Below are 14,927 nucleotides of genomic sequence, written 5' to 3'. Positions count from 1 at the left end.
TCGAGAACACTAGTCTCTAAGCATGTCCCTAGAGCATGCGTGCTCATATATAACCAATTTCCAAATCAATGATGCCAATATACATGATACACCACTCTACTTGAAGGAGCGAGTTGAGGTGCTCATTAGTAACTTGAGATTGGTAAGCTCAGGTTATGAAATAGAGCGTGACTAGGCTTGCAAGCCGTAACGAGTCTATAATTATTTTATGTAAATGTATTTATTACGAATTACAATAAATAGAGTTATTTAACTTTTTTTTAGCAACAAATGATACTCTTATTACACTTTATATCAATGAATATATTCTACGCACTTGTCTAGGTTTAAGAGGCAAAAGCCACTGTCATGTGTATAAATATGTAAAAATAGCTAAATAATGTTTTGTATAACTACGTAAAAATAATTATTTCATGTATAATATGTAAATGCAGACAAAATTGTTGTTTTGGTAGAATTCGATGGATATGGTTTGAATCAGTTTGTTCCGTTTTAACCGAACCGAATCAAATTGGATTTCAGATCGATTACGGTTCGATTATTACCTTTACAAATTCGGTTAAGTTTGATTTCGATTAGGGGTAAAAGAAATTCTCATAATCAAACAAATCAAATCAAACAAATTGAAGAAATCGTTAACCGAAACCCTGAGCACCCCTAATTCAAATCAGTTGGAGTAGGGTCGTGATTGGTTTCTAGTCGCAAGGTGTAAACTGGTCTACAAATTGTTAGTAAGGGTCGGTTTGGGTCTAACCTCTTATAGGGTGGTATCGGGTCAGGAAGAAATCTGTTTCCAAGGCGAAACATTTTTTTGGCGCATTTCTAGTACCCCCCCCCCCCCCCTCTTTCTATATTCGCTTGTTAGGTCGAAGTGGAAGGACTAAAATGCATTATAGGATGAAACATTTATGTCGAAATCCATAAGTATTAAATAAATGATCATCCATAATTTATAATTAGTGCGTAGACGTCGGTTTGATAACCTTAAACCAGTAATTATTAAAAAATAACCTTAATTTAGGTGAAATAAACTATGATCACTATCATCAATTTTCTAAATGCATAAATGCAGCCATAAATCGATAGCTAATTGGGATAAAATAGTTGTTGAAGGTTACGTATGACGTATGGGATGTTTTATATAGGTGTGGGCTGCACTAATATTAAAATAAATAAGAAAAGACACGTCATCATTTAAGAATATCGGTAACATATTTTAATAATTAATTGTAATTTTTGTACAATCCATCCTTGGAAATAAACAATTACATACTTCTTAAAAAGTTAAAAGTTTATAGCATATACACTTCAAAAAAGCACTGTAAGCTCGTTACGAGAAAAGGAATTTGAGGGGGGGGGGGGGTCATCTCGTAACCACACTCTGCCGTAGGAATCAGTATCAATGGAGATAGTAATCGTTTAAGATAACATGTTTATGATCCCTTACGGTTGGTCCTGCACTGGTATTTATAGCCGAAGGGGTCGAGAAGGGTTGGTCCAGCTGTCCTCCTTTATCAAACCTTCTATTCACATGGCTGATCACGTTAGAGGCTTTTGATTGGACGTAATAGCTGGCATACGAAGATACATGTCATATGACGGTACAACGCTGGCAGCCAGTGATTTATGGCCTTATAAGAATCTTGGGTTGTGATTTTTTTTTTGCGTCACCTGTTATGCGCTATCCCGTCTTTTGTATACAATGCGTTCTCCACTTAACTCTTTGAGTTATTGCATGCTAAGGACTTCTTTGCGAGAGAAGTTTGTCCCTCACCTCGCGAAAGATCCTCCGCGTTCCATGGTTAGTTAGCTTTGCTTTACGTTCAAAACTTATAATACTTTACGGATGGTTTATGAACTTACCTCCACAGTCCGCACACAATATCTTCTTCCATTTAAGTTACATCTGTTTGTTTATTTCACTTTACTTTTGTCATTTTCCTAACTTTATAGTAATCTTATAGTCAACATAACTGTAGTGTGTTTATTATTTAAAATAATATGAACTCTATAACAAAAATAAAGTAATTTTCTCTTTGAACAGATCCATTATTAGAAACCTTTCTACGATAATTATTATCGACTTCATACATAACTAACTATATGATGATTTAAGTATATTATCAAATAGGTGATATCAATCTAATATATTATTTAATAAAAAAGATTACATTAGTAATTTTTATAAACATGAATAACATAGGCGACATCTAATATATTATTTAATTTAATGAAAATGATTACATTAATTAGTTTATGCATTTAAATAGTAACGATTGCCACAACATACAACCTTCAAACTTATGAAAACAAGCATTAAAATATTTTTCTTATAAAAAGGCATTATAATGACCAATGAGTAATATATTTACTTCCTTCAGTAGTTGAGGGAATCCTCAACTTGTATCCTTTTGTTATTTTATCAATCACATTATTCAGTTTAGTAACTTATTATAATTTATATTAATTTGAAATCCACAATACTTGTGAGAAAAGTTACTAACTAAATAAAAAAAATAAAAATATAAGACATTATAATAAGCTGGAAAGTGTTGATTAAAATCAACGTCAAGATCTTTAGAACCCTAAGTGATTATATATATAAAGTAACCAACTAACTTAACCATATTGACAAACAAAATCCAAAAAAAAACAATAAAATATGGTTATTGGATCCTCAATGATTTTATATCTCTCGTAATTATTAGGTAGGTTTGGGAAAACCACAAAATATATATTAAAAAAAAATGGGGGTTCGGGTTGAATCTGGTTTGTAGTGGGAATGTTGTAGAAATCGCTAGTCGGACGGTGGAATAAGGACTAGCGATTAATCGGGATTAACTGGATCGGATTTTAATGTATAATTTTTAGTTTTATGTATACACACACATTTTTATATGTAATTTGCAGCTTTTATATATACGCATATGCATTTTGGCCGGAAATTGGCTGGAATCTCGTTGGAAACCGTTCATTTTGGCCAGAATCTCACTGGAAACCGCCGATTTTGGCTGGAATCTCGCAAAATTAAAAGGCCGATTAAGTCCGATTAATCCAGATTTTAGCTGGATTTGCCAATTGGCCGATTAACCCAAAATTAATCAATGGGATGGGGACTACAGGTTAATCAGGGATTAATCGACGCCTAGTCGAGATTTTTACAACACTGGTAATGGGGGAGGAAAGACTACTCAAGATTAATCTAAAAATAAATTTTTTAATAATTTATAAAAAAATCATATTAATTTTACGGGCACTTCTAAATTTATTATTTGATCACAATTCATTATCTTAGAAGGTTCTAAACTTCTAATCTGATTTAATATGTAACCTAACCGCTTATATTACTGTAATTTTAACAAACTTATGAAAATTATCCACAAGGTGATAATGGTTATATGTATAAACTATTAGCACAGTTGAATATTTGTTTCTTATTGCATCTTGGAATAACTAACCACAATTGTTTTGAGTTAAGGTTTCATGATATCAGTTGACAAATTGTTTAAATTACCTACCTTCCAACTGACATTCTTGTCTTGTTGGAGAATAATTTAAAACAAGATCATTAAGATTCCATAACTAAATGCTATTTTTTTTGTTTTTAAAACTTTATTTTAGTTGTACCATACTAATTTCATTATACTATGAAAACATATATTCCTGCTGTTTCCTTTTGTGTTCGAATAGAAACTATCTGTTAGTTGAAAAAACCAATTATGACCTAAAGTTGGTGACTTTAACATAAAGTTAATTCTTTTTAAATGTATTAACAAAGTTATTGTTTTTTCTTTTTGTAAAAATTTTGACATTCAAGTACTTTCTAAAAATTAAAACCTTTTTCGTTGTTAACTTACAATGGTATTTATAATAACTTATATAATATAATAGTTGTTAAAGATACCAGTTTCAGCATAAATAAAATGATCAATGAGGATCAAATATAAAACGGATTTGCAAAAGAGAAAAAAAAACATCGAAAAAAAGATGAACCGTTAATCAAGCTACTTTAACGGTTGAGATTGTGGCTTCGACTAATACGTAACTAATTTGAAATTTGTATATACGAGAAGTGGTGAGAAACAGAATTTTCTTGTATTGATTTTCTTAAGATAAAATTACAAAATTCATCATTTAGGTTCATACAAAATTGCAGTTTCACACCTTTTTAATCAAAAACCACTCTAATTTTTCCTTTAGGTTACAATTTTGTGGCACATTTCATCCTTAGGCTAACGATCGTTAGTTTTATGTGTGTCAACTTGTTGAATGTGAAATGCATGTATGGGTGGAACAATAACTTTACCACCCCACTAAGGCTAATGCCTGTTAGTTTTGGATGTGTTAACTCATTGAATGCGAATTACATGTATGGGCGGAAGAATAACTTTACTACCTCCTTTTACTTCAACATACCTAACGCCAGCAACCTACAACGGTTTGGAAACCTGATTTTTGGCATCCCGAAAGCTGAATAGCTGCCGAAACAGGTGTACTGGACGGTACCATTAAACCCGATGCCTCTGTCGAGAGATGCCCCCAATCCCCAGTATGCTAGTCATATAAGTTGAAAAAAACATTAATTTAGACATTAATTTTTGGACAATATAGTTCCAAGAAAAAGGGGCTATGCCTAGCTCTTTAAAGAGTGAGAAATTTTGGGTTGAAGAAAGTTGGTCAAAATAGGAAAGAGACTTTGATATGTTCCAAAATGCTAGAGAAGCTACCCGCATAAGTTTCCAACCCCACCAAAAATATGAAAAACGGCAGTTCTCTCTTTTTTTGGAGTTCATAATGAGACAATGACATTTTTAGAAGCATAGACAGTCTAGCTTGACATAAACTTGTATGGAAGAATATATCAAAATGCCTATATTAAATTAATTTTCATTTTACATTGTATTTCTAACAAAAATATATACACATGATAAAATCTTAGTATTCTCAATTTCTGAGTATGTCTTGTCATCCCTTATCTTGATTTTGCTTAACATCATAAGATATTATTGTTGGCAAGAGTTCACAAATTAGTTGTTTCTATCTATTATAATTGTTCCAAAACTTGTTGTTCCGGACACGTAAACTGGCCCGTGTCAGACCGTCCCAGGCTTATCACGTGAGAGGTAAATCGGCCTTCCTAAGCAACAAGGCGATTAACTCTAATAAAACGGTTTCGAACCCATGACCTCCATAGACCTATTCTATCTATTATAATGGTTAAAATAGAATTTATAAAAATATAAAATATTTTTGACATTAACATAAAAAACATGATATTACTCGTGTCTAACTAGTTTTACACTAAAACAAATGATAAAAATAAGATGATATATTTATCAATTTATGAATATATCAATATTAATACTTCTATTTTATTTATTAAATACTTTATCGAATATTAAAATTACATATCTGTCGATTTATAGGACTCGAATTCAAAATTCTACTTGGTAAAGTTTAGATCTTTAGTTGGTCTTGGTGGTGTTATTCCCCATTTTTGGTGTTTAGCTTGATTTAGTGATTGGCCAAGTTCTGCTCTTTTATTTTTGTTTCTTTTCTGTTTTATATTAGCTATTTAGCTCATTTCGGGCTAGGTTTGTGTTTTACAGTATTCGTTATACGAGTGGTGAAATGTGCATTTTGCGATACATAGAAGCTTACTTGGCAAAAGAGGCTTTTCATAATTAAACAAGTTAAGTGTGTTATGATGAAGTGAAATGTGATTGTGGGTGAAGTGAAATGAGATGGCGTCGTATAATTGACTCGAAAACAAATGGTGGGGGTTAAAAGAGGGGCAGCGCCAGCTATGGACTATGGTGGTCACGAAAATAAGGGCAACGTCACCTTTTCACACCAAGTGTGTTGTGGTGTTATCGCCACTCGCCAAATACCTCAATCGTGGCTGTTTCATATCCCCTTTCACATCCTCATAACACATGATCTTATAATATATTACCTGTCCTATACTTAATATCCAATATAAAAGTGAGATTTTGTATAAATTTTGTAACATTTTGTTCATTGGTCACAAATTTAATGAGAATGACCATAGGCTCACTTAAAACCCTGAAAGGTTTTAGCTAGCTATGCATCTAAAGGTAGCTTTCATCTCTGATAACATAAAGGTTGCATTGAATCCGAAAAATTGAAATTGTGGGGTTTAAAATCAATAGAAATTGAAAATAAAATAGGGTGTAAAATAATGCTTCTTAATCAAAAGTGTCGGATCTCCAAGCCTAGTTTTTTGATATATATATATTTACTACTTGGTTACTAAATGAGCCAACCACTTGTCATATATTGACAACTGTTTAAATGTGTTTCATAATGTATTGACTCAATCGTGTCTATCCTAATAAATTGTATTCATGAGTCATATGATTTATATAAAATTATAGAAACAGGCACTAGGTATTAAAAATTTATGTCAATGTACACTAAGTGTATAACATATTATAGTTATGTTAAAAGAGTTACATCATAAAAGAGACGACTTTCATAGGTAAATCGTTAAAGAAGCTTTATCGTATAAGTAGGAAAGGTAATAGCTATGTTGATGGATAATAACAACGTATATTTCGTGAAATTTCCTTCTATTTTTTATTTTTTTTAGATTTGTGGTATCAGTTGGTACGTCGGCCTATAATGTTTAGGGAAACATGATTTTTTTTGGGTCAAAGTTTTCGCCTAAATGTTTTGGGACCAACAATTGGTGACTAAAGTTGTAAGGTTAAAAGTATTGTGGCAAAACTTAAAAGAAAAAAAGTTTCATTACAAAAGTTGAGGGATCAAAAGGTAATTGTTTGAAACTTAGGTGGGAAAACTATAAAAAAAAACTAAAATAAAACTCTAGGGGCCAAAAGGTATATATTTAAAATTTCGGTGGCAGAATTATGATGAACCAAACTTCTTAAGTTGTGTTTTATTTATTTAAATAACCAAATTCGTTTCATATTAAAACTATCTCGTGCTTATCTTAATTCTTAATTGGTCAGATGTTGTGTATACAACCCAGGGTACCTTGGTTCTGGTTCGAATCCCTGGGTATGCATTATATTTTTTCAAATAATTTTCAATTTTGGTTTTATAAAAGTTAAATCGTCGGACACGGTGGTTGCGACCCAGGGAAAGAGTTTGGAATTTTGGGTGTGCAATATTTTTTTCAATTAGTATTCGGGTGGGTTACTGAACCAGTACTCATCGAGTTCCAGTTGTGTACCCGTCGCAACACATGAGTTCTAAAGAAACTAGTTTATAATAAACAAAAACCTGGGCCCACCACCACCATCAAACCGACCCCATACTATTCTCACGATTTCGGCCACCACTACCATTTATGTAATCCACCTTCGCTCGAATGCTGCTCCTAAAATTGACGACCCATCTCCATCCTTACTATGTAGATCGAGTCATTAGATTAAGAAATTAACTTTTTATTTATCAAACATTTAACACATCTGTTTAACATTTTCATAAATAGTGATCTTTATAGTTTTCCAAATCACAAGAATGTTTTATGTAATTTACTCATCCTTAATAATCATTGTGACATTCAATGATCGAACTTAGGTGACCAACAAGAAGTCTTGAACTTATTATCTTATTATCCACTTTAATAAAATATTTTGGAAAAGTAAAATTCCCCTTCAAGTTATTTGTATAATCCAGACCAACCAACTTATGTCATCAATGACAAATATTAGAATACATATTACTGTATATCCTCATACATTATAAAATAATCATAAGTTACTATTCATCATGTGACCATGAGAAAATATGAACTCAAAGTTCACATGGACAACAATAATACCTCACCAACCATAAATCAATCAACAATGGTTTAGACAGAATCATATGAGTTAATCTACTTGACTAATATTTAAGAGTATATTCCCTTCTAAATCTTTTCAAGAAATGGAAAAAAATTTATGAAGACTTTGATCACAATATCTAAAAGGAATATGTGGATGGCCACTATTCTAAGTATCAAAAGATCCTACTACATGGGATTAGATTTGATGTGAATATAATAATTACTTTAGTATTTTGTTTTAGATATGGAATCGTATTTTATATTTGAGAACTTTTAATACTAGTTTCAAGATCGATAATGACGGGTAGGATCGAGTCTCATATAAGTAAAACATGTTTAATATAAGATAATCTTTATACGCATCATATATTTAATATCTGAAGAGATAGTTATCCTAGCAATTATCCGGATTAGATCATCCAAACCTATATGTTTGTACCATTGCCTCCAAATCATCTCATTCTAACCAATGGCTGAAAAAGAAGTCATAAATTCTAATGTACACTCTCCATGTCATTTTGTGTCATAGCATTCTATAACAGAATAAAATGTAGTGGACTGAAAGTATAGAACAATCAACAAGCAGCGGTGTGTCTACATGTAGAGTATGGGGGTTGTCGCCCTCCATAATTTTGGTTAAGCTCCTAATAGAAAAAAAAATGTAGAATTCGTCAGTGTTAGTATATAAGATTATCTAAGTTATAGTTCAATGTATTTTGACTGCATTCTTAATAGTTTTCATCATATCCTAACATCATCAAGTCTTTATTAACCACTCGTGAATACATAGTTAATTTTTTATTATATCTTGCTCATCATCTCTCATTTCTATATTGGCATCACGGATTCTGTAAAATAAACAAGTTATATAGTCATATAAACTTTTATAATATCATATAAACATTAACATTCAATACTTAAGAAAGAGAAGAGATTGTGAGTTTCGATGAATACAAGTTTATTAATAACATGAAACATAAATTAAAATTGTTTTTGTATCAAAGTTTTGCGCTATAGAACATTGAGTTGTCTTGATTAGTAATAAACTTAAGGATGTCGCTTTTAACAAACTCTTTTGTCACTCTCTTCCACATATGACACATCTTCTATCTTTGCAAGATAAACAATTCAACTTGATGGCTTGATATGAGTTGTTATATTGTATGTGGGTTAGATTCAAATACAAAGTCTTCTGAAACTAGGATGTCGCAGGAAGGGTATCAAACGGACTCCAGTTGAACTCAATCTAGTTGTACTCGACCGTCTCGTCGAACTTCACAATATTGGATTTCAGATTTTCGTTTTTCGATTTCTAACTTGTAGATTCTATAATTTTTATTAGATAATTATGTCTTTTTATTTATTATCATGTTTTTTTGTTTTTTATCGTCAGTGTGTCTATATACAATATATAAAAAAAAGTTTAAACAAGTATAATACTACATATAAAAAAATATGAATGAGGACTAATATTACTGTTATTGTCATATTTCATATTTGATGTTACATTTTAAGCATTTTGCATTGTAGAAGATATCTTTGTGATCAGCTAGTCACCTTGATATATATGAGTCTTAACTATCTCTCTTTATAAGTTTAGATAGAACATTCACACACGTTTATTACTTTATTAGGACACTTTCACGAATATTATAATAGTGTTCATTTTTGTAGGGATAGATAAGCTAAGGGTGGAGAGTGCGGCTTCGGTTTGGAACGGGACGCGAGCCAACAAAGCTAAGGCGGAAATTAAGGTGTGCATGATTTGATTTGGGTTGTTTATGGGCTAAAACCAAACCAAGATCAAAACTACATAATTTGAATCTTAAAATGCTTAGTTTCGTTTTTTTTGGTTCTCGTTTAGTTTTTGTTTGGATTTAGTTTTTTTTTGTTTTATGACTTTTACCATTTGAGCTTGAAAATTTTGGGCCGAAAAATATGATTGACCCAAAATAATGAATTTAAGACTAAGTTATTTTGTTAACTGATAACTAATTAATTATTATAAATTGGGCTATAATATTTTATTTGCGTATTTTTTGAATTATTGTAAATTACTTAAAATAAAACGTGAAAATAAAATTTCTGGTCGGTTTAGTGTTTTTCGGTTTTTAATTCCTGCAAACCCAAAATCGAACCGTAAGTTCGGTTTTTACAAAACAAAAACTAAGCCATTGGCTTTTGTTCAGTTCAGATTTTTCGATTTTGGATCTATTTCATGACATTCCTAGTGTAGAGACGAGAACATTGATTTCAACTCTTTAAAATAACACGTACCGGTATATATGAAGAAAAGATATGTGACACTCCGTAGAGTCAGAGAGACATGTCGTAATGGTGCCATCCCCTAAACTTATTGTTCAATTTATTTCATTGGGAAATTGCATCGCACGTAGCCACCATGTCACACAATGTACACACATTGTTATTCCGAAATTTATTTCATTTACTTAATACCATTTTATTACTCTTTATTTAAATAATGTTAATACTGTGAGCTTAAATATATCTTTCTAACACGGCCGAAATACGAGACTAACACGGCTGAAATACTTGACTGAAATAAGCGGTCGTGAGTTATTCAACATAACGTGTTTAATAAACAAACCTTGTTTGAATTAACATGTCAAATACCTAACTTTTGGGTCATACTATAATTAAAGAGGCAGACGCTTAAGAATAGAAACAAAAAAAAAAAAGAAAAAAAAACTAACAATAAAAAACTTTTAACTCGTGAACTTATTTACTCGCGTACTTGTTCTATAAACAACTTTTTATAGGCGGCACCTTGTGTTAAAGTTTATTAATTTCAACCAAATCCCGTCAACACAAACCCGACAACCTTCTAGCCTCTCAATCCCGTCAATACAAACCGAATAACCCGCTAACCTCTCGATCTCTACATTATTGTCACCTCTACTCAAAACATTATATACAATTCATTTCACATGTTGACGGCATTCGCAAGTTTTTATTGGTATTAACTTTAAGGAACATTAGAATGCGTCCAAAGATACCCTTTTGGGCTGGAAACAAACAAAAAGGTCAACTTATGTTTCTTTAAATTTAAATTCCAACTTTTAATTTATCATCAATCTTTTAAAATTGTAGAAACTAAAAAGGTGGTTTCCTTTCAAATAGTGATCATACAACCGATATTTGAGAAATCGGTTATCGCGGTGAGATATAAGTAGAATATCGGTAATTTTAATATAATAAAGAATATATATATAGCACTTTAACACTAATAATTCAGTATATTCTCATACTATCAACAAATTAACCCTTTGCAACACTAACAACTGTAGGAAGTAGGAATTGCTTAAGACGCGAAACCCCAGCATTAAACACTAAAATTTGAAAATTAAGACTTAAAACACTGATATCGGGAATATATGTGAAATATCGGTCAAATAGCGGTCAATATCACCGATATTATCGGTATTGATATTCTGACCGATATTTCACATGTGAACCAATAACCGATATACCACCGAGATTGACTGCATAGCTGGTGATTTGTAACTAATATATTTGGCTGTTTACAAATTATAAAAAAAAAAGAAGAAAATTTGCTACAAATAAATTTACCAAAAACGCAATCCTAAATACTTCAAAACTGGTGTGATTGACCGACTCCCCCCAAATTATGAAGAAACTTTTACATTGAGTAGAAAAATAAATCAAAATAAAAAAATAAACAAAGTAAAAAATTAATAATAAAAATTTGACGGCTGGAAATAGCTGGAAAACCTACTCATCCAAGAAATGTTTCACGATCTTCATGCTTGGTTCCACAACATGTTTCTCCCACACTTCCGCCACCCTCGTACCGCCGGAATCTGACGTCATCACCGCCGCCCTAAACGCCTCCGTGGCATCCACCCTCTTCAAATCCCACCCGGCGTCTCTCAGCCGTAGGATCTTACTCACCTGCTTCTTCGCGAGCTGACACGTGTTATCCTTAATCCGCCTCACCACTTCCTCGTACATCTCCCGACCAACCCCAACAACCTCGGATTCCCCGAACTTCTCGAAATACCTCTCGAACTCCGGCACCCCGATCGCCTGACCCAAACCCGACTTTTTGACCCGGTCACTCTCACCCGACCCGAAAAACTCCACCAGCTCTTCAAACATACCCGAATCCAACATCTCATCAACCCGCTTCGATAAATACTGATTCAAAACGGGTAAACAAACATCCACCCAAATAAAACAACAATAAAACCTGAAATCCAAACTCACCGGACTCGGGTCGGGTCCGTTAAACACATCCAAACCCGGATCATACCGTTTTGTCACAAGCGAGTAAATCAAACTATTCGACCCGCCAACAATAAACGGCAACCCACGACGTGATTTGATATCAGAAACATACTCCGCCGCTAGCTTTCTGAAATCCGATGTCGTAAAAACCGGTTTTGTCGGGTCAATCGCCCCGAGAAGATGGTGTGGGACCCGCAATTGCTCGTCGGGTGTCATCTTGTTGGTGGTGATATTAAGACCCGAGTAAACTTGCATTTTATCGGAGTTTATTATCTCACCGTTTGTGAAGTATCGAGTGATAAGATCGACTGAGAGCCTTGATTTTCCGGCGCCGGTGGGGCCCATAATCACGACTACTTTACGTTTCCGGTGGCGGCGGACGACGGTGGTAGCGGTGGAAATCGGTGGTGGGTCGGGTATGGTTGAAGGTGGTTCCATATGGGTAGTGGTAATAATAATATTATTGTTATTAATATTATTATTGTGACACGTGTAAGAGGAAGAAGAAGAAGGTTGGAAGAAGGTGAGGAATGATTTGAAAAAAATATTATTATTATTATTATTAATATTAATAATATTATGATGGTAATAAGTTGTTGAAAATGGTAGTCTCATTAGGGTTTGATGAAGGTAATGACTAGACCATTAGCAGCATACAAAAGACATGAATGAGAGAGAGAGAGAGAGAGAGAGAGAGAGTTTGAGGGATTAATATTGGGATTTATACAAAATGCTAGTGTTGGTTACATACACTATATATATATATATATATATAGAATATAGATATAGATATAACCTTGTTTCTCTCTCTAGATATAATATATATGTGTGAGTGTGTTAGAGGACTGACTGGGGTTGGGTTGTCGTTTTCGTGTTGGATACGTGCGAGGTGATGATGGGGAGTTAACCGAAAGCTGCTATAAATTCATTCCTTCATTTTGTAATGATAATAATAATAATAATATTATTTATCTTGATTGTTTTGTGTAAATGTGAAATCTTCTGCATGTAGTGTTGTGACTCAATCTTGTGGATGTATTGTTGTTGGGTGATTATTTTTTTTGGATGAATGATTGAATGTGTTGAGAGGGGAGTGCTTGTTTGGTCGGAGAGAATTATGAAGGATTATTATTATCGGAATAATGAATGTTGGGGGTGTGGAGTTAGTTAGTGACGGTTTGTGGCTGTGGGTGGGCTTTGTTTTTATAGTGCCGAAAGACAAAAGCCCAACACTCACATGGGTAAATCCACTAGAATATAAATATTACAAGTAGATGTGTGAAAAAACACGGTTTTTTTTATCAGAACTCGTACTTGACCATACTTGTAGGGTACGAATAAGGTATGCATTTAAATATAAAAGGCCGAAAACTAGAACTGGGCTTTTCAAATACCCGAAAACTGGTTATATCAAATGATATATACTTGAAATTACCTTAAAAATATAACAAAAAAGTGCAGCCCCTAAGAAAACCCAATCTATACCCGGAAAAAATGCAACCCCAATATAGAGTTTTTTCAAAACCCGAAAATAGGGTATTCAAATACTCGGTTCTATAGCCGACCCGAATCCTGTGCATAGGGTACGGCTTTTAGAGACAATACCCATACCCGACCCGGGTATTGCCAATACCCGATTTTTCAATACCCGGTCATAACCGAACCCGGTTCCATACCCGGAACCGGGTATTAGAAAATCCCGATTTGCGCACCTCTAATTACTTATCAAACGTCACTCCCATTACACCTGCATGCTTTTAGCGACGCCGACTGGGCAGGTGAAACAAACCAACCGAAGCACTTCCGGTTATATCGTATACCTAGGTTCAAACCCGGTATCATGGAATTCAAAAAGACAACCTACTTTGGCTCGATCATCCACTGAAGCTAAATTTCGTGCAGTTGCATCTACCACAGCTGAACTACAATGGATCATATCTTTAATGACAGAACTCAGTTATCAATCAGTCGTCACACCCACTATCTACTGTGATAACCTAAGTGCTACACATTATTCCGCCAATCCAATATTTCACTCTCGGATGAAACATCTAGCTTTAGACTTTCACTTCGTACGTGAAAAAGTTCAGCGAGGATCCCTACGAGTTACTCATATTGCGGGTGAAAAAGTTCAGTGGATGCCCTTACAAGCCTCTACTCAAACATAACCATCATCTTCTCTTGTCCAATATTGGTCTCACTTCAAGTCGTCCATCTTGCAGGGGCATCATATTAGAGATATCAAACATTCCCGTTCAAACATTCAAACATAATCTATATTTATAGATAATTTCATTTGATATGTTTATATTTATAGATAATTCCTTTTGATATGTTTTCCTTATTTAATGTATAGTCATTCTTGTATATATGCATACGATTATGAATAAAGAAAATATGCAGTTCATACAATTCATTATAATTACAAATCGATTTTTTTAAATAATATACTAATAAACCAATGGTAAAAGACGACCAATAAGAGCCCAAGTTGTGACAATCCTCGATTTCGGGTCAAATTGTATTTATTTTGTATTTGTTTTTATGTTGTAAACCGACCCGATTTATATCCCGAACATATCAAATATATAAAATATTGGATTTTATGTTACTAAAACATTCCCTCTTGTCTAATTTGAAAAACCCCTTTTACGGATTCGAAAATGGACTTAAAACGCTCAAGATACATCAAAAACGAACTTCCGGACGCGAACCGACGTGCTGACCAGCAGCAGATCAGCAGCAGACCAGCAGCCCATTTTTTTTTTATTTTTTTTGTTGTTTTGTGACTTGTCTTGACCCTTTTGCATGCAAACCTTGATATCACACACCATGCTTGACT

At 33.3% G+C, this 14,927-nt stretch overlaps 1 pseudogene; it reads right to left on the bottom strand.

Annotated features, from left to right (window-relative positions):
- Nucleotides 1–11,558: 11,558 nt before the first annotated feature.
- Nucleotides 11,559–12,700, bottom strand: LOC143553489 (adenylate isopentenyltransferase pseudogene; annotated as a pseudogene).
- Between the last annotated feature and the right edge of the window lie 2,227 nt (nucleotides 12,701–14,927).

Source organism: Bidens hawaiensis, unplaced genomic scaffold (genome assembly GCF_021521415.1).
Source record: "Bidens hawaiensis isolate Kalapana, Puna unplaced genomic scaffold, B.hawaiensis_p1.1 tig00017249_1, whole genome shotgun sequence".
In the NCBI taxonomy this organism is placed as follows: domain Eukaryota; kingdom Viridiplantae; phylum Streptophyta; class Magnoliopsida; order Asterales; family Asteraceae; genus Bidens; species Bidens hawaiensis.
The sequence above is the reverse complement of the archived record's forward strand: the minus strand, read 5'-3'. Positions and strand labels throughout refer to the sequence as shown.